The sequence below is a fragment of the Macrotis lagotis genome, chromosome 4 (genome assembly GCF_037893015.1).
Source record: "Macrotis lagotis isolate mMagLag1 chromosome 4, bilby.v1.9.chrom.fasta, whole genome shotgun sequence".
Taxonomy (NCBI): Eukaryota; Metazoa; Chordata; class Mammalia; order Peramelemorphia; family Peramelidae; genus Macrotis; species Macrotis lagotis.
The window spans coordinates 110092375-110117815 of NC_133661.1; the positions used below are offsets into that span (position 1 = coordinate 110092375).

A 25441-nucleotide genomic window follows, 5' to 3' on the forward strand; every position below is an offset into this window, starting at 1 on the left:
GATAGTGATGTCATTTTGGTCCTCTTTGAGCATGAAGAGCAACAATGCCAGGCAGAACCAATTCTAGAATCCATGTCTCCTAATTCTTAGAAAAGAGATCTTCCTAAGATATATGGATAGCTCCTTTCAACCTCAAATAAACTCATAAAGTTATCCTGGAAGCATGCCAATGCCATGTAGTCAGCTGCAGAATGCAGAAAAAATGGAAGAAGCAATGTTTCTTAAGATACCTTTGTAATAGCATTAAATCATAAAACAGTAAGCAGGGAGGCATCATTATACAGGATGCCTCATTTAGATGCATTAATGAGGCTTTAGATCAGCTGCTGTGTCTAAGATTGTTCTTTAGTTCCATTCTCATATTAACTATTCATAGATAATCATTCTCAAGGCTTATTTACATGTTGGAGGCTTAGGACATATAGTCCCTAAATGACAGATGCTACCTGTTCCCTCTGAACAGACTCCCTGTGTTGCAAAAGCTGAAACATCCATTGAAAATTTCTAGAGTCCTAGGTAATGGCACTGTGATCATCAGTAAGTATTCACAGATCAGATCCCATGCCCTGAGACTACAAAGTGGGAAACTCTCATGCTATCCAATCACCAGCATGCAGGCAAAATCCAATTATAGATAAAGGGTACAGGAGAACAGACAATAGAAATGGTCTTTTATTCTATTAGAAGCACAGAATTATCAGCTCTTCAGAAATGGAAAGACCCTAAGCGATCTTTTGGTTCAACTTCTAGCTAAAGTTTGAATCTTCTCTACAGAATGACCAACAATTGGTTGTCTAACCTCAGTTGAAAGATCTCCAGTGAGAGGGAGTTCATTGCCTACCTATTCCAATTGCAATTGTCTACCTATTTCAATTGCAAATAGCTCTAGTTCTATTGGCAGTCAAGCATCCTACAGGACATTGGAGAGTTCTCATTTTCTGTAATGTTTATTAAGCCCAGCAGTAGTATAGCAAACAATGGGATATTTGCCCTGGATGAGGAGACTCCAACTGAGACAAAATAAATTCACCCTGCAGAATGTAGCCATGCCCCCGGTAGAGTGGAGGCCAGATTCTCCACACATTTATATATGACCAACATCCAGGAAACAGGAAAGAAAGAAGGATTTTCTCTTGTAATTGATATCAAAATATGACCATCCCAAAAAATTACCAGTTTGCTTTAAAAGAGATATTTCTGGGGGGGCAGAACCAAGATGGCAGAGTAAAGGCAAGAACTCCCATGAGCTCTCCCCCAAACCACTCCAAATACCTCTAGATAATGACTCTAACCAAATTCTAGAGAAAAATTGAGCAAACAGAAAAAAATTGAGCAAAACAATTTTCCAGACCAAGACAACTTGAAAGATCTGTGGAAGGCTTAGAAAGGGTCCTCAAGCACAGCCTGGGTCTTCAGACAAACCAACTCTATTCATTCAGGAAGAGATCTCAGGGCACCTGGGTCAGTGGCAGCAGCAGAAGGTTCCAGATCTCTCAGCCCAGGGATTGCCAAGAACTTGGAAGGTCAATAGGAAAACTCTGCCACCAGAGTGAGAGCAGAACCCAATGTATGCAAGCCTCAGTGCAGACCCAACCCTGGGAGACCAGGAGCAGGCCTGGGGAGCCCCCCAGGCAGGGATTTACCCAACAGCTGCTTCCAGAGTGCTTAGTCCATGGATGGTAAGGTGGTGGGATGAGATTGCAGAGGTCACTTTGCTTTCCCTGAGGCAGGACTCTTCAGTTTTGACCATACTCAGATACAGTGTGTCCTCCACCCTGGAAGTAGAGCTCCATCTTAACAAAGGGTTAAAATCAAGTAATAGGTGAGGAAAATGAGCAAACAACAAAAGAAAAAAACCTTAGACAATTATTTTGATCCTATGGAGGATCAAAGTCAAAGTTCCTACATCCAAAGCATCCAAGAAAAATATTAATCAGTCTCAGGCTATGGAAGAGCTCAAAAACAGATTTTGAAAATCAAGTAAGGGATGTAGAAGAAAAATTGGGAAGAAAAATGAGAGTGATACAGGGAAATCATGAAAACCATGTCATTAGCTTGATGAAGGAATTACAAAAACCTACTGAAGAAAATAATATCTTAAAAACCAGTTTGGGTCAAATGGAAAAAGCAGTCTAAAAGGTCAATGAAGAGAAGAATATCTTAAAAAGCATAATTGGAAAGGGGGATACAAAAGCTCTCTGAAGGAATAATTCCTTAAAATGAAGAATGGAACTAAGGGAAGCTGATGACTTTGTGAGAAATCAAGAAACCATAAAAAAAACCAAAAGAATGAAAGACTAGGAAAAAATGTGAAGTATCTCATTGGAAAAACAATTCACCTGGAAAACAAATCCAGAAAAGATAATTTAAAAATTATTGAGCTACCTGAAAGTTATGACCAAAAAAAAGAAATAATAAAGAAAAAGAGGGCAAAGAGATGTTTTCAATAGCCAACATGAATAATTAGATGACTGTAGGGGGAGGGGTCTTACTATTACTTTAGCTAATAAATAATAATAATAATAATAATAATAATAATAAACTAGCATTTATATATAAATCCTTAAGGTTTCCAAAGGTCTTTACATATGTTATCTCATTTGATTCTCATAACAATCTTGAGAGGTGAAATTATTATTCTCATTTTACAGATGAGAAAACAAGAGTAGAGAGATGTTAAGTGACTTTCCCAGAGTCACACAGCTCATAAGTATCTGAGACAGGATTGGAACATGCATTTGATTCCAAATCCATTGCACTGTACATCTGTCTCATACCTAAACTATCTAGTGTCACCAGTCAATTTGTTCTCTTGATTAGCCTGTATTTCTCAATTGAATAAATCTTTAGTTTCAAATGCATGCTTGAAAACAATTATTTACTCTATTACATTTGTTTTCTTCATGTCCAATAATAAGCAACCAAAGATATAAACCATAGGGAAAAAATTGGTTCAGAGAGGAATAAATGTTTGGGAATATGGAGGGGAGGGGAAGAAGGAGAAAGAATTCTCTTCTTCCCAGAACTAACTGCAATGGAAAGAATCAGAAGAAATGGGATGATAGTATATGGGAATGGGTTGTTATAAGTCCCTCTGTCAGGTGAATGAATGAGTACTACCTTTAAAATAAAATCCTTTTCTTATCTTCACCACACCCCACAAGTATAATAACTCCACAAAAGAGTTTTTCCTCTCTCCAAAAACCCAAGTCTTGAAGTCCAGAGAGCCTAATGGAATGATTATGATTGATGCCAGTTACCTATGTGTAACCCTCAAACTCTTTATAAGAGCAATCATACTTCCTATACCACATTTCATAAACATAGCAGGGAACTGACTGCTCTCAATGACATTAAAACTTAAAAGTCTAAAAGTCTTGAGTTGTCACTTTCCTGTCTTCTAAGGGCAAGTTCTCTGGATCTGAAATTCGTGCTTAGGTTCCCCCATAAAAGGTTATGTGCATCGTGGGGGGGGGAGATGAAAGACTGAAGCTTGAGATAGGACTTAGACTCTCTTTTGAGACTGTTACCAGCAATCAAATTCCAGGATACTAAGAAATTAATCACAGAATTTGTACCTAAGAAGGGATTCAGTTCATAAGAAACTCATTGAAAATATATCTGTCACAGATTTGATAAGTGGCTAGGGCAAGTCATTTCACTCCAATTCACCAAAGTATAGTAATTTCTAAAATGAGGGAATTAGAAAAGAGTTTCTAAGATGCTTTCTAAGTACTGACTAAGGTCAAAGTTCTTTGAGTCTAACACTCTTATCAGTTCTATGAATCTGGGACTCTGTCATTTTCCTGGCATCATGGTTCTACCTGGAGGCAGAGGGATGGTTTTTGTGACTTCCTTAGATTTCTTCAAAGCCTAAAATTCAATGGTTCTAGATATTTTTAATCTCTCCTGGAATCTCTGCCTACTCGTGCTCATTCAATAAGGATCAATAGAGCATGTACAACATGCAAAACACCACACTCCATTTGTACTAGAGTAAATAGCACTTAGTTGCATGTTGCTTGTTTGTGTCTGCCTAGATCCTAGCTCTACCAGTGTCCCACTGTGACACTGACCTTGAACAAGATACTGAAACACTGTGTGTCTCAGTTTCTGCCTCTACAGAGTGGAAATCAAGAGAGTCATTTTATCTGCCTACCTCACAGTACTGTTGCAGGGATCACATGATATGATAGACATGAAAGAACTCTGAAAAAACATAAAGCAATGTACAAACAGAAGGAATTTTACTCCTTTTTTTTCACTTTTTTGAAATGATTTCTCCAATTCTTGTTCAAGTCAAAACTTTCCTCTTCAAACTAGAGATCACAGAATCTTAACACTTTAAAATATTAGAAGGTAGAAGGGATCTTAGTTAAAGATTTTTAAGTCTAAACAATACCCATTACTTCAAAGGGAAAAATGAAATCCAGAGAACTGAAATGTTTTGCCTAGGTCATGCCTAGATCCCAGGATTCTTGTTCTCTGTTTTATTTTGTAGATACTTTTAGAGATATGGATAGAGATAGAAATATATAGATAAAGATGATATAGATAATGGATATGGATATATAAATATAATCTCTCTTGAGAGAATATAAATTCCTTGAGGGAAGAAACTGTTTAATTTTTGTCTTTCTATTCCCAATCCCTAGCACAGTTTCTGGCATATAGTAGGAGCTATAATAAAATGCTTCCTAACAAATTAGTTGATTAAATTGCATTGAGTTATATGCTTCCTGTTAAGGTACACAATGTTTCATATGTGTATATTCTATGTCCTTCATAAGGATCATAGATTTTGAACTAGAAGGAACCTTAGAAGTCATTGAATCCAACACATTCATTTTACAAATGAGTTGTTGCTCATCCTTTGTTTTTGAAGAGGATTACTGAAAGCATGTGCTGACTTGCATGTGAATTGGATTTAAGAGAGGCAGAGTAGTACAAAAGTTGTCAGTCTTTGTCTACTATAGTATATTACTATACTCTCAGTTGTCTACTCTCTCTTCTAGTCACTGAAGTCCAGTGGCAAGGTAAAAGTCAACGGAGGCAAGTCCCATGGCAAGATAAAAGGTGATGGCCTGGATCTGATGGATAACTTTGGTGTCTTTGATAGATATCTGACCAAGCAACACAATGCCTATTTCAGTCAACTCGTAGTATTGAAATAAATTGTTCTTATCTGCCCATTCCACCAAGAGAAGTCTTCACATATCTAGTTTAGGCATCCCTTTAACTCAATGGGATTGAGATGTCATTGAGGATAATCAATAGATAAGTAAACTGAGTCACATAGAGTCCCAAGTTGATACAATAAATGCCATAACCAGAACCTGAGTCCTATGACTATGGGTACTTCATTAATAATTATCAGTAATTTCATGGATGCTCAATTCAGTGCTGGGTTATATGCTTCAAACAAATATAGGGCATGATTCTTGCCTTTGAAGGGCCTCACAATACAGGAAAAAGACCTAATTCTGACTAGATGGACTTAAGCCAGTGTATAATTATTTTCATCTAAGTGGACAGAGGGATCACAATTCTGATGGAAATCCTTAGCTTGGTTGCCATAACACCTTGGCATGAATGTTCACTAGCCTTGTTCCCATGGAATCCCTCCTTCGTCTGCTACCAAGTCAGAATGACAGCAACATTGCTGGGTGGTTGCCACATAATGTCAGCCAAATCCCTCCACTGAGTCACCAACCTGAAGAAAAAAGACAATCCCTTAATCTATCTCTACAAATAAATACCAGAAACATTCCAGTCCATGGAGAAGCAAACAAGTTCTCTTTGCAAAGGGAAGACTGGTAATCAAATGATAGAAATCTCCCTCAGCAATTACATTCCATGGAGGGGACTCTACTGAACATATCATCTGACATATGTAAGAGGGACAACCAAGTATTCTACAGATTTTCAATTCTATTGCCAGCAGTGGGGATGACCGACCCTGAGCAAAGCATACTTTCTCACCTAGTTTCCCTTGCAACAAAATACTGGCAATGGTCATGAAACAAAAATAAGGTGACTAGCCACCCACCACAATGGATCAAACCCATGACCTTAGTCATGATATTAGTCTTGTTTTTCAGTGTTACAATTTACCTCTGACCAAAGTAAGTAAGTTGTAAGCTATTCACCACCACTGCATATGCAATTCTATAGGAGCTGTTATGCCCTTATAAGTTTTGGCTTGTAAAAGTCTTGTTCTGTAGTCTAAAATTCAATTCAGATACTACTGGATGACTGATAATAGCATAGTTATGTTGACCCATAGATTCTCTTGTCAAAATGTCAGTGGAATAGTGGTATTTAGGCGATGACCTTAAGAGCATCCAAATTTCCTCATAGGAAAAGCTACCTGAATTAAGAATAGAATAATTTTTCTCCTTATGTTCTCAAGGTCTTCTCTTCATTCCCCATTGTTACTGCTTTTTTCATTTATTTTTTCAGCAGGTATTCATTCATTCAGTATCTATTATGTCCAAGACCCTGCACTTGAAAAATGTGACGAACATCAAAACATGTGGGACATATCCCTACCCTTGAGAATCCTACAGGCTAAATTGAGTTTTTTATTGTGTTTAATATTCAGCAGGTTCTGGTTTATTCCATCACAAAGAATTTATTGAGCTCCTGTGTATGTACAATCTCCATCTCATCTTAACACAAAGAAGACATTAGATTTTCTAAGGTAATATCAAGAGAGGGCAAGTTTCAGCAGACCTTACCAAGAGGGGAAAAAACTAGTCCTAGGTCTAGTGGAAGTCTTTGTGTCTGACATCTAAAGACAAGACGAAATACAAGGAAGCTCATTCCCAAAAGGATGGCTGCATTTTCCTGTCAGTTATTTAAATGCACTCCTCTATTCAATGTGCTACACTGACTTCCTTCTTCCCCTACAAAGAAATATAAACTCATCCATTTGGATTTCAAAGCACTTCATGATCTGGCTATGGCTTACCTCTCCAGCCTCCTCACACATTAGACCCCTTTCTCAACTCTACCAGTCTTGTCAAACTGGCCACACCTTGTTGTTCCTTACACCTAGCAACCCATCACTCACTCATCTCTTTGCCTTTATATGGGCTGTGTCCCACACACCTGGAATATTCAACACCTTCACCACCATATCTTGCTTCCTTCAAGACTACTGCTGGGGTCTCTTTTAGCTCTTTATCTATGTTCATTTAATCTTAAATAAGACTTCCTCCCACTCCCCAAAGTGTTGGTGCTTTCCCTCACTCCTTCTCAAACAACATTGTATTTGTGTTGTATTTCTTTGTTGTTGTTTCCTCCCCAGGAGAACATAAGCTCCTTGACAGCAGGGACTGCTTCATTTGTGTTTTATTACACAGTTTTTGGCCAAGCAGGTACTCGATAAATGTTCAAAGAATGACTGGCAACAACAAATAGGTAGTCTGATCAGTATCTATGGAAAGAATACATAATAGATGAAATCATAGATCCTTGAAGTATTCAAGGGTATCACAAGGCACTATGTAAAGCCCCATGAGCAAGATAAATCCTTAATCTGGTATTCAAGACTCCCTATCATCCAGTTCCATCCTACTTTTCCCTCCTTATTCCCCCACTATTTATTACTCCCCTTTAAGAATGCTCTGCTCCACATAACATTGAATTTCGCACTAACTCCCAAACACATCCTGAGGCTTTCCTACTTCTGAGAACTTGAAAGTTCTATTCCATATACCTCTACTCCAAATTCATTCCCATCTATATAGAAGAGATGGATTCATATTATTGCCGCTACTATTACTATTGCCTCTTCTGAAGGGAACAGGAGTTTCTTTCCACATAGAACCAACAGGAGAGGTAATACCTGTGCTCTAATACCTCAGGGTATTAATGTGATGGCACATTGGTTGAAAATTCTGGGAATCTACCTCCCAAAAGACAATCCCACATCCTCCTCACCACCTACCTTGGCTCCCAAGTGTGAGAATGTAGAGACAGACAGAAGCAGCACACTGTGAACACTGTCCATTAGTCACACAGTGAATATAGCAGGTAATGAACAATGTGTCAGAAACCCTCCCACTCCAAAGTTCTCCCCAAAAGGTTAGTGTGGAGAAGAGAAAGGGGAAAAAAGAGAGTGAACTAAAGTTAAAGCCAGACTAGAAAAGCCTTGGTAGTGAGGAAGTGGTATCATCTTACAGTCAGTACCCTTTTTATTAAAAGCTTATTGAGCTGAATTGAAATAAAGAGGAGAAAAAACCTTCCACTGCTCTTCCTGCTTTATTTTTCTTGCCACTGTAAACTGGGCCCTGCTATGTATCCACATAGATACTGCTACCCTTCCTCTACCCACAGCCAGCTGGCAGGAGCCACAGAATGCACTGATTTCCAACCACTTTCTGTATTTGCCAAACTACACTCCCTCCATATCAGGATTGAACATTGCCCTCAAATACACACACACATACACACACATACACAGCAGTGCAGTGTGATGGAAATGGAAAATTCTAGACTGAGAAGAGAAATAGATTCTAATACCCATTATTCTAACTAATAGTGGGACCATGGACAAATCATCTGGCCTCTCTAAGCTTCATTTTTCATTCTATAAAGTGAAAATTTGAACCAGATGATCATTAAGGAACCTTCCATCTCTGAAATTCTATGGTTCCAAGACAATGTGTTTCATTCTCCTCAAGTTCAAGAAGATAACTTCTCCTTGAACTTGTCTCCCACACAGTGCAACCTGCCAGTCACCTACAGTTCTGTGGATACCTCAGCCTAGAGTTCATCTTCAAAGTTTTCAGTGAACTATAAAAGTTCTTGACCCAGAAGAAACAGAGCAAGAACAACATCCAGTCTTACGGTTCAAGGACAGTTTCTTCCAGGCAATCTGTGTTCCTCCCATTTCATTCATTCAGTTCTTTCAAACAACATTCTCTTCCCTAGAAAACAACTGTCTCTCTCCCCCAGTGTTAAGGTTACAAAGGAATCCAATGCAATTGGCTCAACTTCACAAAGCCTCACTAATGACTCAGTAAAAAATTTACCATAGAACTCATACAGGAGAGTAGCAGGGTTGGTGTTCATAGACTCTCCTTTTGGAGCCTATTGTCCCCTCAATGGAGCCTTTCCTCTTTCCTTTTAGGCACTCAGTTCCTCTTCCTCCTATGTCTTCTCAAGAGGCTGGTACAATATTTGATCTTATTTTCTCTTTCTGGTCCATCTCTCTTCTATGGGTTTGTATTCCATTATTCCCTCTTTGCTCTCCTTCTATGTGACTGCTCCATTTCAATCTCCTTTGATGCATTATATCATATCATACCACCCAACTGTGGGCTATCACCAAGGCTCTGACCTACACCTTCTTTTTCTCTACACTCTTATTTATCACATAATCTTCCATGAATTGAATTATCATCTCTTTGAACATGGCTCCCTCTTCAAAATATTTAGCCTTTGTCTCTCTCCTGGGCTTCAGTACCACAATACCATTTAGGCAAATGGAAGTTGTTGTGAGAACTATATAGTATAATATATGTTAAGTGTTTCATAAGCCTTAAAGTGATATTTAAGGATTAATGGTGGTGATGATGATGATGGTGATGATGATAATGATATGATGAAGAACTAGCATTTATAGAGAGACTGAAAGGTATGCACAGCACTTTACAAATATTATTGAATTTTATCCTCACAATAAACCTAGAAGGTAGGTGCTGTTAGTATCCCCATATAACAGATGAAGAAGCAAGTAGGGGGAAACAAGTTATCCAAAGGCCACAGAGCTATAAAATATCTGAGGCAAGATTCAAACTCAAGTCTCCCTGGTTCTAGGTCCAGTGTTCTAATCACTGGGCCACCTAACTGACTAATGAAAAAATAACTGATAGATAAAACTAATAGTTTCAGAAATAACTAATGACAACAGTCTATGCTAAGTGCTAGGTGAGTAGCATTGACATGGATTGCAAGCCTTATAGATTAGGCAGGATTGGGTATAAGGGGAGGAAAGTATTTTGTGACATCATCCCCACTACCATCACTATCACCCCTCTGTTAGCTGGGATCACTTTCCCTGAACCTGGATCTCCTTCTTCAGGTTAATTCTGTCATCAACCTCTCTGAGCAAGGAAGGTTATAAAGCCAACAGTGTTTCCTTCCATGGAAAGCTCAGTTTATAACAGAACATAGGGATTTCCTCTCCTCCTGCTATGGCTTTCCCAAGCCAACCCCCAGCTCCTTCAGGAGAAAACTATGCCAAAGGTGGGAGTAAAATAAAGAAACAACTTAAGCCAAATCAGCTACATCATCAGCAAAAAGAGAAGCAAGGCAAAAATTCCTCTGAGGCATTAAACAAAGGACCAAAGGGAGAAAAGATTTCTGCATGGATTGGGCAGCTCACCTACCAGTCCCCTTTCTCCTTATTTAAAAGGGCTTTGATTACATGGCAGTTTCTCTAAAGACCAAGTGCTTTAAATATGTCCCTCCCCCAGAGCTTCAGAAGAAAAAGAATGACAAGATCTCCATATTAATTATTTCTTCTTTAGGCAACCAACCCAAGTTAACACTGAGAAAGGAGTAGGAGTTTTGGGGGGGTGGGAGTAGGGAATTCTTCTGGCATGGTATACTGGAAGGAAGTCCAGATTTGGAGTCATAAGACCCAGGTCTGAGCTCTAGCCCAGTCACTTATTAGCTACATGACCATCTAGAAGTCTTTTTGTGCCTTATTTTGTTCATCTGTGAAATGAGAATATAAAACACTATCTCCCAAGACTGAGAAAAATGTTTTCTACATTTTCAAGTGTTAATATGCTTTATTATTATTCTCTCCAAAACAGTTGATAACCTAAGTTGCCAGGAGAGTTGTTGAAGTCCTGATCAGAAGACCCCAAAATCTCTGACAGACATTTCACTAAAGTAAGGATGCTCTCACAGGGGAGTGGGATTAGCTTTTCATCTCATCGAAATTTTATCAACTGTGGGTGTTCCCAGAACTCAAGATGATGAGGCTTTTTGGTTCTTCTATTTACAGAGGATAGGAAAGGAAAGAGAGTGGAGAGAGACAGACAAGACAGAAAAGCAGTCAAAAAGATGTGGAAGTGGTGAGAAAGGAAAAGGGGGGAGAGAGAAAGAGAGATTGGGGAGAGGGGAGTGGCAGCTAAGATCATCTGATCCTCTGTAGTCTCCTGTAGCTAGTACCTTGCCTCCATGACTTCCCACCTCACTTGTTCTTCCTGGGTTGCTATGGCTCATGCCTGTAGTTGGGAAACCAGCCTGTCTGTGCCCCTGGACTGAGACACAAGGTCATAAAGACACAGAGAAAACCACAAATTCCTTTTCCGAGAAATTCAAAGTCCTCTCTGAGCATCATCAGAGGGAGACAGAGCCATCTCCCTTTGTGTTCCTTTCACAATAGAGACAGCTATGAAGCTAAGACCTGAGGGTTAAATAAAAGATTGGATTCCATTCAATAGATTTTCTTTGGTGTCATAGACAGAGTTGCTCTCATTTCATTCTATCAAGTGTTCCTTCCCTCCCCTCTCTGTAACTTTTCCTCTCTTGTCTTTGTGTTTTCTTTTTTTCCTCTCTCTAGCCCTTCCCCATTTTTCTCAGTGAGACCAAGCATGATGAAGAAGATGCAAAAGCTAAGATCAGGAGAAAAGGGACAATTCAATTTTGAGAATTGGTTCCCTGAAGACAGAGTTGGTAGGTAAGGGGCGGGTAAGATGAATAAAACTGTGAGGGGAGAAGGAAAAAATGGTTCAGCTAAATCATCAGTCCAAGACTTTGAAGTTAGAAGGCACCTCTGAGGTTATCTCATCCAGACGCTACCTGAAAGGAATCACCCCTTCCCCACACCCACTCCAATTAATGTATATATTAAGTAGTCCAGTTAGTCTCTCTTCACAGACTTCCAATATTGACTCTTGGGCAGCCCACTCTACTTTGGAACAGCTCCAGTTGTTAGAAAATCTTCTTGACAACAAGCCTTCATTTTCCTCTTTCCAATTTCTACCTGTTGTTCATGATTCTGTTGTCTGGGGTCAAACATACACTAATTCCTCTGTCCCATGACTACCTTTCAAATAGGTCATTCCTGGCTTCCTGACAAGGTGAGGGATCTAATTAATGATAGAGAGGCCTAAATTACTAAGGGTAGGGAGAGAATAAATGGAATTTTAATTAGCTATGGAAGTTTGGACTAGAAAATCTTTAGAGATCATTTTGTCCAACTTTCTGACTTGCTCATATTAATTCAGACAGCAAAAATAACCAAATTGGGAATTAGAACCCAGGTCTTCTAATTTGATTCTTTCTACAGTATACCAACTCTGGCTACAACTTCATTAGCTTTCCCCAGTAAGCTCAGAAATCTGTCCCTACTCATCGCTGCTTCACCTGTATAATAATTGAATAAGTCCTTGGGGAATGTTCATAGAATGAATTATTTTCAGAGAAGTATTTAGAATATACATATATATACATACATATGTATATTCATATATATGTCTATACATATACATGTATTTATATATAAATATATTTACATTTGTTCTTATTTATTTATTTATCTGCAAGCTCTTGGGCTTGACAAGGTAGATGCCAGTGAAATATTAACTTTTCAAGGGCATTAATAGGAAAATGATTGTGCCATGCTTCCTACTATTTGGGGGGCCATATTGTTAGCACTGGCAGTACAGAATGGTGGAACTGCAGCTCATTTTGACTAAGCTGAAATAGGCTGTGCCCAAAAGTATAAAACAAACAAGGGTCTGCCTCTGAAACCAGATCTCTCAATTTTAGGAATAACACCCCAAGTACCAGTACCAGGCCCTTCAGAACCAGATTTTCCAATTACCAGGTCCTTGACTCAAGGACATGGCCTAAAACTAAAGACAGAAATATCCAATATCTTCAGAGCAGGACTTCATTTTCAGGAAGGGTACCTTATCAGACTCACTGTACCTTCTGATTTTCAACACTTGTAAAGATTGATTCTGAACTCTGCCATTCACAGAACTTATAAGGTAGAAGCTGCAGTCAAAATGTCTTGCATCGTTCTATTAGTAATTCTCTGAAAACCAGTGATTCAGAATTCCTGATTAAGCAGAAACCACCTCCCCCCCATATTGCCGCTTTCAATTCTCTCTTTTGAATTCACAGCAGTCCTAATGTTCTCTTACACAACTAATCAACAAGAGCCCAAAATGTTCCAGGCATTGTGCTAGGTAATGGTGATACTAATATGTCTCTATCCAACGTTGTCTACTCTTTCCATTGTGTCTTCTAGGTCAACTGATCTACCTTAATAAACTTCATTCCATCTTCTTGTCATGCTCCTTCTATCTTCTGGGACTCACAGAGATCTATTTCCAGAAGACACTTCATCTCATGCCGTCCCAAAAAGGATTTAACATACTACTTACTTTCTATTGCAAAACAGACCCTCTCTCTTCCACCATCACTCACTGACCCCTCTGTTTTTTTGAGAGTCACACTCAATGGATATGTCACCCTTTCCATATTCTTGGGGTAATTATCTATAAGTTCCCTGATCAATCTCCCTCTTTTCTAAAAGAATTTTGTTAACTAGTACACTGTTCCCTCTTCATCACAACCCCACCCTCATGTCAGGGATCCCATTCCAGCATGCATGTTGATATTTCATCAAATACTCAGGACTCCCAGATCATAAAACATCCTCAATTCCCAAAACTATTTCCCTGCAGTGGATGACCATACCCTTCACCTCTACATTATCATGTGAGGTTCCACTTCCATCAAGAATTCTGAAATTCATCTATCCAATCATGACCTCCTAACATCCCACTTCCCCCATGTCTTTCTTCTCTTAAATCCATTCTTTGTCCTCATATCAAGATCTACAATCCCCAGATAGCTTATTGTCTGATCTTGTTACCTCTTAGACTTCTCTTTAAGGATATGATTTCTCTTTCATCACACCCAATTTGGATCAAGGTACAGCATGGAAACAAAGTAAAGACTAACAGAGTGCATTCTGTGGGGGGGAGGGGGAAGGGAAGCAAGATTGGGGGAAAAATGTAAAACTCAAATAATATCTTTAATAAAAAATAAATTTAAATTAAAAAAAGATCTACAATCCCTTTATTCTTCAGTGTTTTTCCAGATCATCACCCCTACACTACTTCTCAATTTTCTTGATTCACATTCCTGATACCATATATTCAGTTACTCCAAATTTACTCCATTCTCTCCTCTTCAAGTCTTCCAGCTTTCAGCTTCCAAATCTCTTCCCCTTCCCAGTTTCTTGTCCCATTGCTATTCTTACTTTGCCAACCCTCACCTTGTATTTCCAGTCATCATATGCAATCCCATGCAGGTGCTGCTAAACAGTACTAAATAAAGTCATGCAATTGTTTTGATTGAGTTCAACATAAATTTATGCCATCTCAATGGAGTCCTCACTGCTGAAAGACATATTTTTTATTCTTCTGTAATTGACCCTCTTTAGAATTCTTAGTAAGCAGTTGTTACAAACTTGTTGCTTCTTTTCATGCCTACTATGCTACTTCTTCGCAGAAGAAAAACTAAGATCATATTTTACCCAAGAAAATAAAAGTCAGGGGTCTGCTAGGTGGCACAGTGGATAAAGCACCAGCCCTGGAGTCAGGAGTACCTGATTCAAATGAGGTCTCAGACACTTAATAATTACCTAGCTGTGTGGCCTTAGGCAAGCCACTTAACCCAATTTGCCTTGCAAAAACTTAAATGAATGAATAAATAAATAAATAAACAAATGAACAAATAAACAAACAAATGAATAAATAAATAAATAATAAGATTCTTTTGCTGTTTCCTCTTCTCTTTTCTACATATAAGTCAAACTCTTTTCTTCTCCTTTTCTCCAGTCTTTGATGAAGTGATCTTTTCCTTACCAAGGTCACCTCCAATTCAAGATACAACCTTTTCATTATCCTCCAGTCTTGTCCAGCAGATTGCCCCTGCAACAATCAATTCTTCCCTCTTCTCATCTCTCCCAATCCTACCTCTCTCCCTCTGTACCATTTTTAGAATATCATCTTAAATACCACTTCTAATATGATAGTGATCCTGATTCTCCCATTTGCTCATATCTTCTCTTGTTCTAAAATTGTTTTGCATTTACTTGGAATATATTTTACTTACTTAAATGCATATATGTTGCTTCCCCCTCAATGGATCAAAGATTTGGATCTTTATGTTCTTAGGAACTAGCATACTGTTTTGCACTTAGGAGATAGGGAAGGGTGTTTTTGCATGGCTGTGTACTTTTTGGGGGGTCTTCTTCTCTTACCCCAGGATAGAAATATATCAGTCACTCATGGGAATAATGCCATCACTGATTTCCAACCTGTATCTGTTTGTCCTATTTCACAGCCTTGAGATCTTGTACTCTTGGGGACCAACCATATAATATTAACTAGTTTGAACACCTAATAAGCTCAGAATTCCTAGGCTAATAGATCTACCAAGGCTCAGCCTCCCCTATAGTAAGGATTATTGAAATGTAGCACACATCCAGCTAGAGCAGATACTTAATAAATATTTGCAATTGAGTGAATAAGTAAAAGAACCTGAGTGTTATAAATTGTGTAAATCCTATACCATGAACCTGGTATCAAAATCTGTCAGTTCAACTCAGACTGTTAAATTCTGACACTTATACTTTCTTCTGATGTGGCCAATCTTTTAGCCCCTCAGCTAAATACTTTGTATAACACCCAATCAATTCTACTCTACAAGACCAATATCTTAGTCTGGCTCTCTCTGAACAAGAATGTCTTAGATCCATCTTGACCCACTTTTAGCTCAGGAGACTCTCAATCCAGTCCATGACAAGTCTCATCTCAGAGAACTAGACAGGAAAAGAGGGAAGTCGAGAAGGAGGTTGCTGTCAGACTGTTAACCAGGAAGGTTTCTGAAGTAGATGGGTCTTAGTAGTGCTGTAAGTGAAGAGAAATGACACAGTGCTATGGATAGGAAGAACTGTTAAATGGTAGCACTCAGCACCAGGATAAAGTAAAGATCCATGGTATGCCAAGTTCCCTACTACCTCTCCTCATATGAGGGCAGAGTTCAGCATTTTATGCACTAGAAGGATGTTGCCTGGAGGCAGGGTAAATCTCAATGGATATCCTGCACTAGACCCAGACTCGATTCTCATTGCCTCCATTGTATAGGGAAAAGAGTCAGAAGATAAAGAATGTGGGTTCTGGCCCCTACAATTTGTATGTACAAATCCATATATGTATAAACATATATATGTTTATACATATATATAAATATATTTTATATGTGTTTATAATTTATTTTACACATTTATGTTAATACTTATATTAAACAGTTGCCCATTCATATATTTTAATAATATATTACAGTATTGTTTAAATAACATATAAGCATATAAACAGATACCTAGGGCAGCTAGGCACAGTGGATAGAGTGTGGGACCTAGAGTCCAGAAGATTCCTCTGAGTTCAAATCTAGCCTCAGACAATTACTAAGCTATGTGACCCTGGAAAAGTCACCTAATCTCTTTGCCTCAGTTTCCTCATCTGTCAAATGAGCTGGAGAAGCACATGGTAACCATTCCAGTATCTTTGCCAAGAAAAACCCCAAAAGAAGTCATTAAGAAACAGACAACTGAAAAATGGCTGAAAATTTATAGATAGATAGATATGGTAATTAAATATATATATATATATACATATATATATATATCACTTACTATAGATCATGTGCAGTGCTATGTACTTTACAAATTTTATTTAATTTGATCTTCTCAACAACCCTGTGTTATTATCCCCATCTACAGATAAACTGAAGGAAAAGAGATTAAATGACTTATCCAGGGTCACACAACTAAACAATATATATGCTGACAGTCTCAGAATTAAAGCTTCTTGGGGCCCGGGGTCATTTTGTTTTTGTCTACACTTCCTAAATTAATCTTACACAAGTCACATCACTGCTCAGGGTCCCAGTTTCCCTATGTAGAAGATAAAGGATTCAGGTTGGAACTTCCTGCCTCTTTCAAAGCTGAGATTCTGCAATCCTAAAGTGATATAATGCCAGTTAATTCAGCTAATTGGCATAATGCAAACTCTCTCCTCTGTGATTTCAACGGCAGACTTGATCATCTGACTGCTTTGCTGTACTACAGACTTTCTATCATTGTAACTAAGGCTTTAGAGCTGGAAAGATCCTGAAAGATCAGAATCCAAACCCCTCATATTTTATATGATGTGATTAATTCCCAGAGATGGAAAAATCATAAAGGCTGCAATCAGCTTGGTTTTGAATCTAGGGGTCCTGGTTCCAAAGCCAGTGTTCTTTCCATTACATTATACTATAGTCTTCCCCTTCTGCATATCCACAACTTGATTATCCTTCATTTGGCTACCTTAGAGACAAGATTTTCCAGGAAGTTGCAGAAACCATTTATCCATATCCAACCAATCCCTGCCCTTTCTTGGTGCTGCTGAACTTGGGTCAGGGTAGAGTTTGTCCCAGAAAGGCTAGTTTCTATGGTATCCTAAGAATCATAGGGTTAAGGATCTAGAGCTAAAATATCAATTAATGATTACTGGTAAACTTTTCAATATTCTTCAGGATCAATTCTCTAATCAATGAGGAGTGGGGGGGAGGGGCGGGAGATATAATGAAGAGGTTGATAAGGCATGACCAGAAGCAAGAGAATCTCATGTCCTCTGTAGGAAAGAAGTGATGGTGGGAACACCTGTTTAGGTGTTTTCCAAACCAAGAACTATGCAACTCAGGGAAACTGGAAACAGACACCACCATCCTAATCCCTCAGGTCCAGGTATTCACCATGTAACCACAAAGAAATTACATCTCCCATTTTAAAACCACAAACACAAGCCACCAGTCACAGCAGGTATAACACCCACATGGGAACTGGTTTCCCTAGAGAGAGAACAGCTCATGGCTTTAGAGGCAGAGGCAGAGGCACCAGGGGACTTTAAAACTGCTTTTTGTTGGGAGTTTTTCCCTTTACTCCCCTCTCCCAGCCTCCCTCCCTCAGATGTACCACAAATTCCAAGCTGTGCCCCTTTGATCTGGGGACTGGTGCCCTGCTGGGATTTGTTAAGACTCCCACCTCTCCCTCTCTCTTGCTGATACTTCTTAAGTACTCTCAGGAGCATTTCAGAAATCTTGACAGCCGCTCACCTGCAGCTTGCAATGCTCATTACCTACAGTGGCTCAGAAGGGCCCTTCAGAAATGCCAGAAAGAGATCTCAGTAACAAGCCCCCAGAAAATACCTGGTGGGTGAGGCCCTTGGTGGAAAGGACAAAGACTTAACCCTCTCAACTACGTACTGTTCTGGCATCCCTGGACCAAGGGAAGGCATCACAAAGACAGAATGGTAGACTCTACCTTCAACCCATCCACCCTCCATTCCATTCCTCCTGTCTGACCCTAGTTGAAGTCCTAATTACTTCTCAATTGAATTGTTGTAATGATTCTTCCTATTATCCCTTTGCATCTAATCTCTGTCCCTTTCAATCCATCCTAATAGATTAATTTTCCTATAGCACAGCCCTGATCTTTTAAGTTCCTGTTAGACTACTTGCTCAGCATGTGTTAGGTTCCTGCTGGCTAGCTTATCCTTACCCAGGCGAACGTTGAAGGGGTGGGAGACAAGGATGGAAATTTCTCCAAGTTCTCCAAGATCTCCGTTTATTAAACCATATACAACTGCTTAAATATTCTCCCCAGTCCCTAGCCCACTCCCACTCCCATGGCATTCTACAATCAACCAGTAAAACAAGGCTCTGATACTCAAGAACAGCAGGTGATGAAAGTTTATAGTACTCCTACACACAATAGTCCCTTACACTCATTATATCACTACCCTGCAAAAAAATCTTTTTAGTGGTTCCCTATTATCTAAAGAATAAAATCCAAGCTCTTTATCCCAATATACAAGACCCACTACAATCTTTTCTCCTACCTTATCATTCCGGCTTCATATTGCCCTACTTCTATATACATGCCACCCTCCAACCACAATGTATGTTTTCTGCTTCAGGGCTCTTTTCAGAATTTTTACTCCTCTGAGAATGCAGTCCCACCATATCTCTGCCCAGCAAGGGCACAAAAATTACCAAATCTGAGTTGAAAATGATCCCAGAGTCATTTAGTGCAACATATATGTGTGTTGAAGAATGGATTTATAATTTCTCTGCAATATACCCAGACTTTGTTTGAAGACCAACTAGAAAAGGAAAACCAATGGCTCCAATCATACTTTTGGATAGTTTTAATTTTTTGAAAAGCTTTGTTTTATCCTTCTATCCATCCAACCATCCATCTTAAACTTCTAGACTCAAAGGCTCCATAGTGGAAAGAAAATCAAACTTGAAGGCAACAGGCCTTCGTTAGAGTTCTGGTTATACTACTGGTGGCTGTGGGCTTATGTTTCCCCATCAGTAAAATGAGGAAGTTGGATTTAAATATCTCTAAGACCCCTTTTAGTTGAAGCGCCTCCTTTTGTGAAGTTTTACCTGTTTCTCCTTCTAGTTATGTTTGTGTGTGTATTTTGATAACTATATTTCATATAATTGGTTTGCAGTTATATTTTACTTTATGCATTTAAAACATCATTCTGAAAAGAAGTCTGCAGGTTTCACCAGCTTCCCAAGGATAGGGACACAAAAAAGGGAGGCTTTTGTTTCCAGTGCATTATGATCTCTTCTTCCACTGACATCCACTACATTGAATCTCTTTTCTCGCTCTTATTACATTTTGTTTAGATAGCATAGTAGGTAGAGAACCAACCCTGAAGTCAGGAGGATTTGAATTCCAATCCTGTCTCAGACACTTGATGCAACCCTAGGCAAGTCACTTAACCTGATTGCTTCACATCCAGGGCCATCTCCAGTTGTCCTTATCCACATGCAGTCACTGGATACAGATGTCTCCAGAGGGGAAAGTGAGGCTGGTGACTTAACACAGCACCCCCTCACTCAAATTCAATGCACAGGCTTATCATGGCATTTACCTCCCTTATGTCATGTCTTCCAGAATGAAAGTCAAACAACAACATCTTGCATTTATAGACGATTCATTCATAATTATCTCCTCTACTAACCCATTATTTTCCTTGGGTGCAGGGGATGTCATGGTCAGCGTTGTATGATCTACCTCTCCACCACTACTACCCCCTAAGCAAATAGATCTATTACACAGTTCACAAACAGTAAGAAATAAGTAATAACTTGATTGAATTGAATCATTTGGCCTGTTCTTTAGAAACTCTAGATATAAAGCAAGAAAATCAGTAATATAGAACATAAGCTCTCCTTCCATTAAAGCCAATAAACTGTAAGAATTCTATGGCTTCAAAGTTAATTTCCTGGGAAAACTAGGTGGCACAGTGGATAGAGCAGCAGCCCTGGAGTCAGGAGGACCAGAGTTCAAATCCAGCCTCAGATAATTACCTAACTGTATGACCTTGGGCAAGTCATTAATCCCATTGCCATGCAAAAAGCCAAAGGGGGGAAAATTACTTTCCTCAAAGCCAGCTTGATGACATTCTCCAAACTTAACTAGATTGAAGTTCAACATAAGTTGGACTGGCATCAGGCTCCTACTGGAAGCCTCTTCAACTTAAGATCTAGACTTGATTCTGTGTTTCAGAATTAAAGTTTACTTCCATTTCACAATGAGATTCTGATATAGAACATTAGTGAAAGAGTGAGTGTGTGTGTGTGTCTGTGTGTATGCAATTATGAGTGAATGCCATATTGTAGCAAATCTGGTCATACCTGGCTTGTGTAAAATCTGGGTCTAGTCCATAGTTTGATCATAGTTAGAGTATACCTACATTATTTTCCTTTTGGGGGATGTGGATCATATCCAAGGGCAAACTTTATTAGGACTAACATGATATTAACATATAGAGATACATATATATTCACATATATAGTCTCATCTTACCATTTCCTTTTATTGCTTTTAATTCCATATTTCAGTTTAATTAAAAACACAATGGCCTAAAGGATCTAATACTAATGTACTACACCATTTATGAATATTTATCATGCCAGGCTACATAAAACTGAATAATTATTAGCAATTAAAAGAAGGTCAGCAGAATGCTCTCTGGCTTCAGTGACTTAAGAGAAGGCCGAGCACTCAGAGATCCACTCCCTCAGAGCCTTTTTGGCAAGTATTTTGCAAGAAGAGGGAAGCAGGTCCTGGCTGACTGGGCACAAACTGGTGTTGGGAGGATAGTGTCCCCAAATGAAGGACAAGAAGGTTCAGAGATGAGAACATTGGCAGTGTCCCTTTATAGACATGAAATTCAGGCCAGGGGGAAAAAAGTTTAGTGAAAAAATAGGTTGAGGAGATTGGTATGACTATGGGATGATTATGAGATGACTAGCTTAACAACCAGAAATCAAACTGTGCCAACAATAACAAAAAAAAAAACATGAATTGCCAAAGACTAAAACTGACCCAAGCGTATATTATATAATTCTCTCCCACTTCAGTTCCCATGAGCACTAGACACTAGCATTCAGCAGAATTGGGTTCTAGTCTTCCCTCTACCATTGACCTTGGGGTTACTCAACCTATTCAACTCCCAGGTTGCTCAGTTACAAGATGAGAATATAAAGATACCTTTCAGAAAGAATTGTGAAGGTAAATTATGATAACCTATACAAAGTACTTAGCAACTAGAATACTCTATTTCAGTGTATAGGATTATTATAATTACTTCCATTTTTCATTTGCATCAGTGTAATGAGTATTGAATTATGAAGTGATAGAGAACAAAGGTCAAGTCTTTTTAACTTGTTTTAGACAGTGCCCAGCAATGTCTTTCAGACACAAAGAAGGTGGTCACACATCAAGGATAGGCTGAATTCTTGAGCAGGAAGAGGCTTCTGAAGCTCTCTAGTCCAGTCTCCCACCATTTTAAGTGGCTTTTAAAGTAGCTATAGGATAAAGTGACAATATAACTGTTAGAGATCAACTATTTTACTACCAGGAAACAAAGGCCTATAAAATTTTTCTGACTAGCCCCAAAGTCACAGAAGTAAATTTAGGATTTAAACCCCAAATAATCTTGAGTCCTGCTGTTCATTTCACTAAACTATAAGGCCTCTCAATAGGATTCAGCAACTTCAGTTCAATTGGCACTTTCTACATACTTTCTCCACTCAAGGGCATGAGCTTGCTAGATACTGGATGGCAAAAAAAAAAAAAAAGATGAATAGGATGTAATGCTTCTTTCAAAGAACTTACAGTCCAATAAGGCAAAAGAAGTACCTGCAGATATCTTTAATAAAAATTAGAATATAATCAATTTATGAGACTATTCTGGAGGTCAAAAGAAGAGATCACTTCCAACTGAGTAATCAGCAATGAATTATAATTATTTGTTAAATCTTATTACATATCATTTAGAGACAGCAAGGTGGTGAAATGGATAGAACATGAGGCCTAGATTCAGGAAGATTAATCTTTCTGAATTTAAATCCAACTTTAGACATTTATGACATTATGTGTGACCCTGAGCAAGTCATTGAACCCAGTTTGCCTCAGTTTCCTCATCTATAAAACGAGCCTGAGAAGGAAATGGCAAATCACTCTAGTATCTTTGTCAAGACAATCCAAGATGGAGTCACAAAGCATCAAATACTACTGAAAAACAAGATATACATGTACCATGTGCTGGAGGCACAAATACAAAATCATACAAAGGTTCGAGTGATGGCCAAGAAGAACCACATTTGTGTTGAGCTTTGAAAAAAGGAAACATTAGACTTTGGTTAGTCCCATGCTCCAACCACTGAGCCACAAAAATTTAGTTCTTGTTCCCTTCTACATAGGCTAGTTTAATTTTTAAAAAATGCTTATTCATTTTGAATGCTGTCTGAGTACTAGGGTAAACTCCCAGACCTCAACCCATTTCCACCCCTACACACATACATACAACACACACAAACACACACACAGCATATTTTTATGCAACAATGACACTCACCAGCTCCACAGACAACTTTGACAGGTTGGTAAATGTTATTGAGGCATCCTGGATATTCTAAAATACCACAAGATAGATTACCATTCTTATTTCCACAAAAATATTGTTTAAACTTTCCTTTCTTCCTTCAATTTCAATCTTCTTTCCTCTACCTAGAGTTGTAAATCAGAATTCTAGCACATGGAGAAAGAGGGACCATGCCCCAGGGACTCTATAGAGACCCTATATGAAGATACCCCTCAGAATTATAGTCTAATCTTGTTTCAATTGGGGTTGAGAAAAATAACCACCCCTCCTGACATTCTCACACAAGGGACTTTGCTCTCTTGCCTTTTCTCTTTAAGATTAAGACTGAAAATCCAAATGTTGGCCCCATGGCAGAGAACACCAAACTGAGGAACAGCTGTGCAAACCAAAAGAGCTACAACTAATAGCCAACACTGCAGAGAAAATAATGAAGCCAACATCCTTCACTGGTCAGTGAAGATCTCATTGACTTCAAGGAAAAGAGTCTGTTTGCTTTTACAAACAGGGTTCAAGGAAGTGGAATCCAAAGGAATCTGTAGCGAGCAAACCCCTGGAAACCAGTGCTCCAACACTGACCCTTAATAATGGCTGACATTTCAATAGAATGTTTACATTTGCCTACCACTTTTTTTTATAATTATCCAATTTTTCCTTTCAATAATATGAGTAGCTAGTTACAAGTATAATTATTTTACAAATTAGGAAATTGAGAATTAGAAAATTTAAGAAGCTGGCTCCTGGCCTCAAAGATTTTAAGTGATGGAGACAAGAGTTCAGAAATCTTTTCCAGTCTCTTTCTGCCTTCAGAGTAGGAACAAGTTTAATTACTTAATTGATTAATTCAACAAGCGTTTACTGAGAGCTTATTATATAAGGTGATCTGTAAAACACGAGATGAAGAAAGCACAGTTCCAGTCTTCAGAGGACTAACAAGGGAAACAAGACACATAAATTGATAACTTTAATAAAAATTATAATAAATATTCAAATGAGTGTGCTATCCACCACTTTATTGAAGGTAAGGAGTACTACCAATTCATCCACACATAAGATTTTAATATATCTGATGGGGTGTGGCCCAAACTAGGATGATTCCCAAAAGTTATACTAGAACAAAAAAAAAGCAGCTCCAAACTTTCCATTCCTCAATTCGCCTTGCTTTAGAAGAGAGAACATGCCAGGTCCACACTCTTCTCTTTCATCATTCAGTCTCCATAGGCATTTTCACCTAGTACATTCTTATAAGCCAGAGGCAAGCTCCTACTGTAAGAATCCAATTTCCTTATCACTTCTATTTGCTACAGTTAGAGAATTCAGGAACCATAGAAGCAGAAAAAGACCAAACAAACAGGAGATCCAGCTTAGCTACTTACTACTCAATGGGTGAATTTAGGGGACCCACTTGTCTTCCCTAGACTTCCATTTCCATTTGTAAAATAGTTGAACTGAAGAGTCTTTATGGTCTCTTCCAGTGCCAATATTTTATTACTCTGTGGTTCTAAACTAAATCTGTCACCCTTTGAGTTTTACTTGACTAGCAAGGATATTGATCCAACCCAATGTAAACTCTTGTAGTCAAAACTGAAAAAAGGCAGGAGTTCTCACTCTAAAGACATCCCTTTCCTCACATCCTTGAAGGCTTTGCTGTGGCAAGAAGCTCCAATATATAAATATCAAGAAAGAAAAATAATATTTTCCCTGTTGTGGCATGATTATTGTTGGGCTGGCCTCCTCATCTCCCCCTCTCTGCATTTCCTCTTCTCTCCTCCTACTGCCTGATGCTTTCAATGATGCCACAATCCAGTCTCTGTGACTCTGGAAATGTTTCCATGGTGATGAACAGTGATGTCATAAAGAAGGGATTGTGATATGGTTGAATGAAATCTGGCACCAGATGCATCCTGAACAGAGATTAAAGTGAGGAGAGAGCTTCCCTGTAGGCCTGTCCCAGGGAATGGAAAACTGGCACTCTGAGGGTAGAGAATGAAGAAAAAAGAATTTCGGGCAGTTTCATGGTTTTTTGATTGCATTTTAAAAGAAGGGGGCTCAAAGTTCCAATCAACACCAGTTAGTTTGGTCCTACAAGAAGGCATTGGTAAGGTTCAGGGAGTAAGAGAAAGAGTAGTTCTACCCTTGAGTCTGGGAGGATCCAAATGTATTCTTTGAGGACCCTAATCAGGACACTTATAAGTTTTTAATACATCCCAATAACACCAAGGATCAACAGACCATGAGTTGGAGAGCTACTTCCATCACCAGAACTCCCCTGCATGGAAAGAACTGTAAGAGATTTTCTTTTTAGAGGGAGTAGAAACTGACCTGCAAACCCTTCCCAGAAGGGTTCATGTTTCAAGGGACTGGGCTTTGGGGAGGTGTCC

The 25441-nt window shown here is 38.8% G+C and overlaps 1 long non-coding RNA gene across 2 annotated transcripts; it reads left to right on the forward strand.

Annotated features, from left to right (window-relative positions):
- Positions 1-10056: 10056 nt before the first annotated feature.
- LOC141521309 (uncharacterized) lies at positions 10057-23738 on the forward strand. Of its 2 annotated transcripts, none has more exons than XR_012477891.1 (4): positions 10057-10257; positions 10833-10911; positions 11588-11700; positions 23381-23738. It is a non-coding gene; the product is annotated as an uncharacterized LOC141521309 (long non-coding RNA). The 2 variants fall into 2 exon arrangements; XR_012477893.1 differs by lacking the exon at positions 23381-23738 and adding an exon at positions 13286-13992.
- The last annotated feature ends 1703 nt before the right edge of the window (positions 23739-25441 follow it).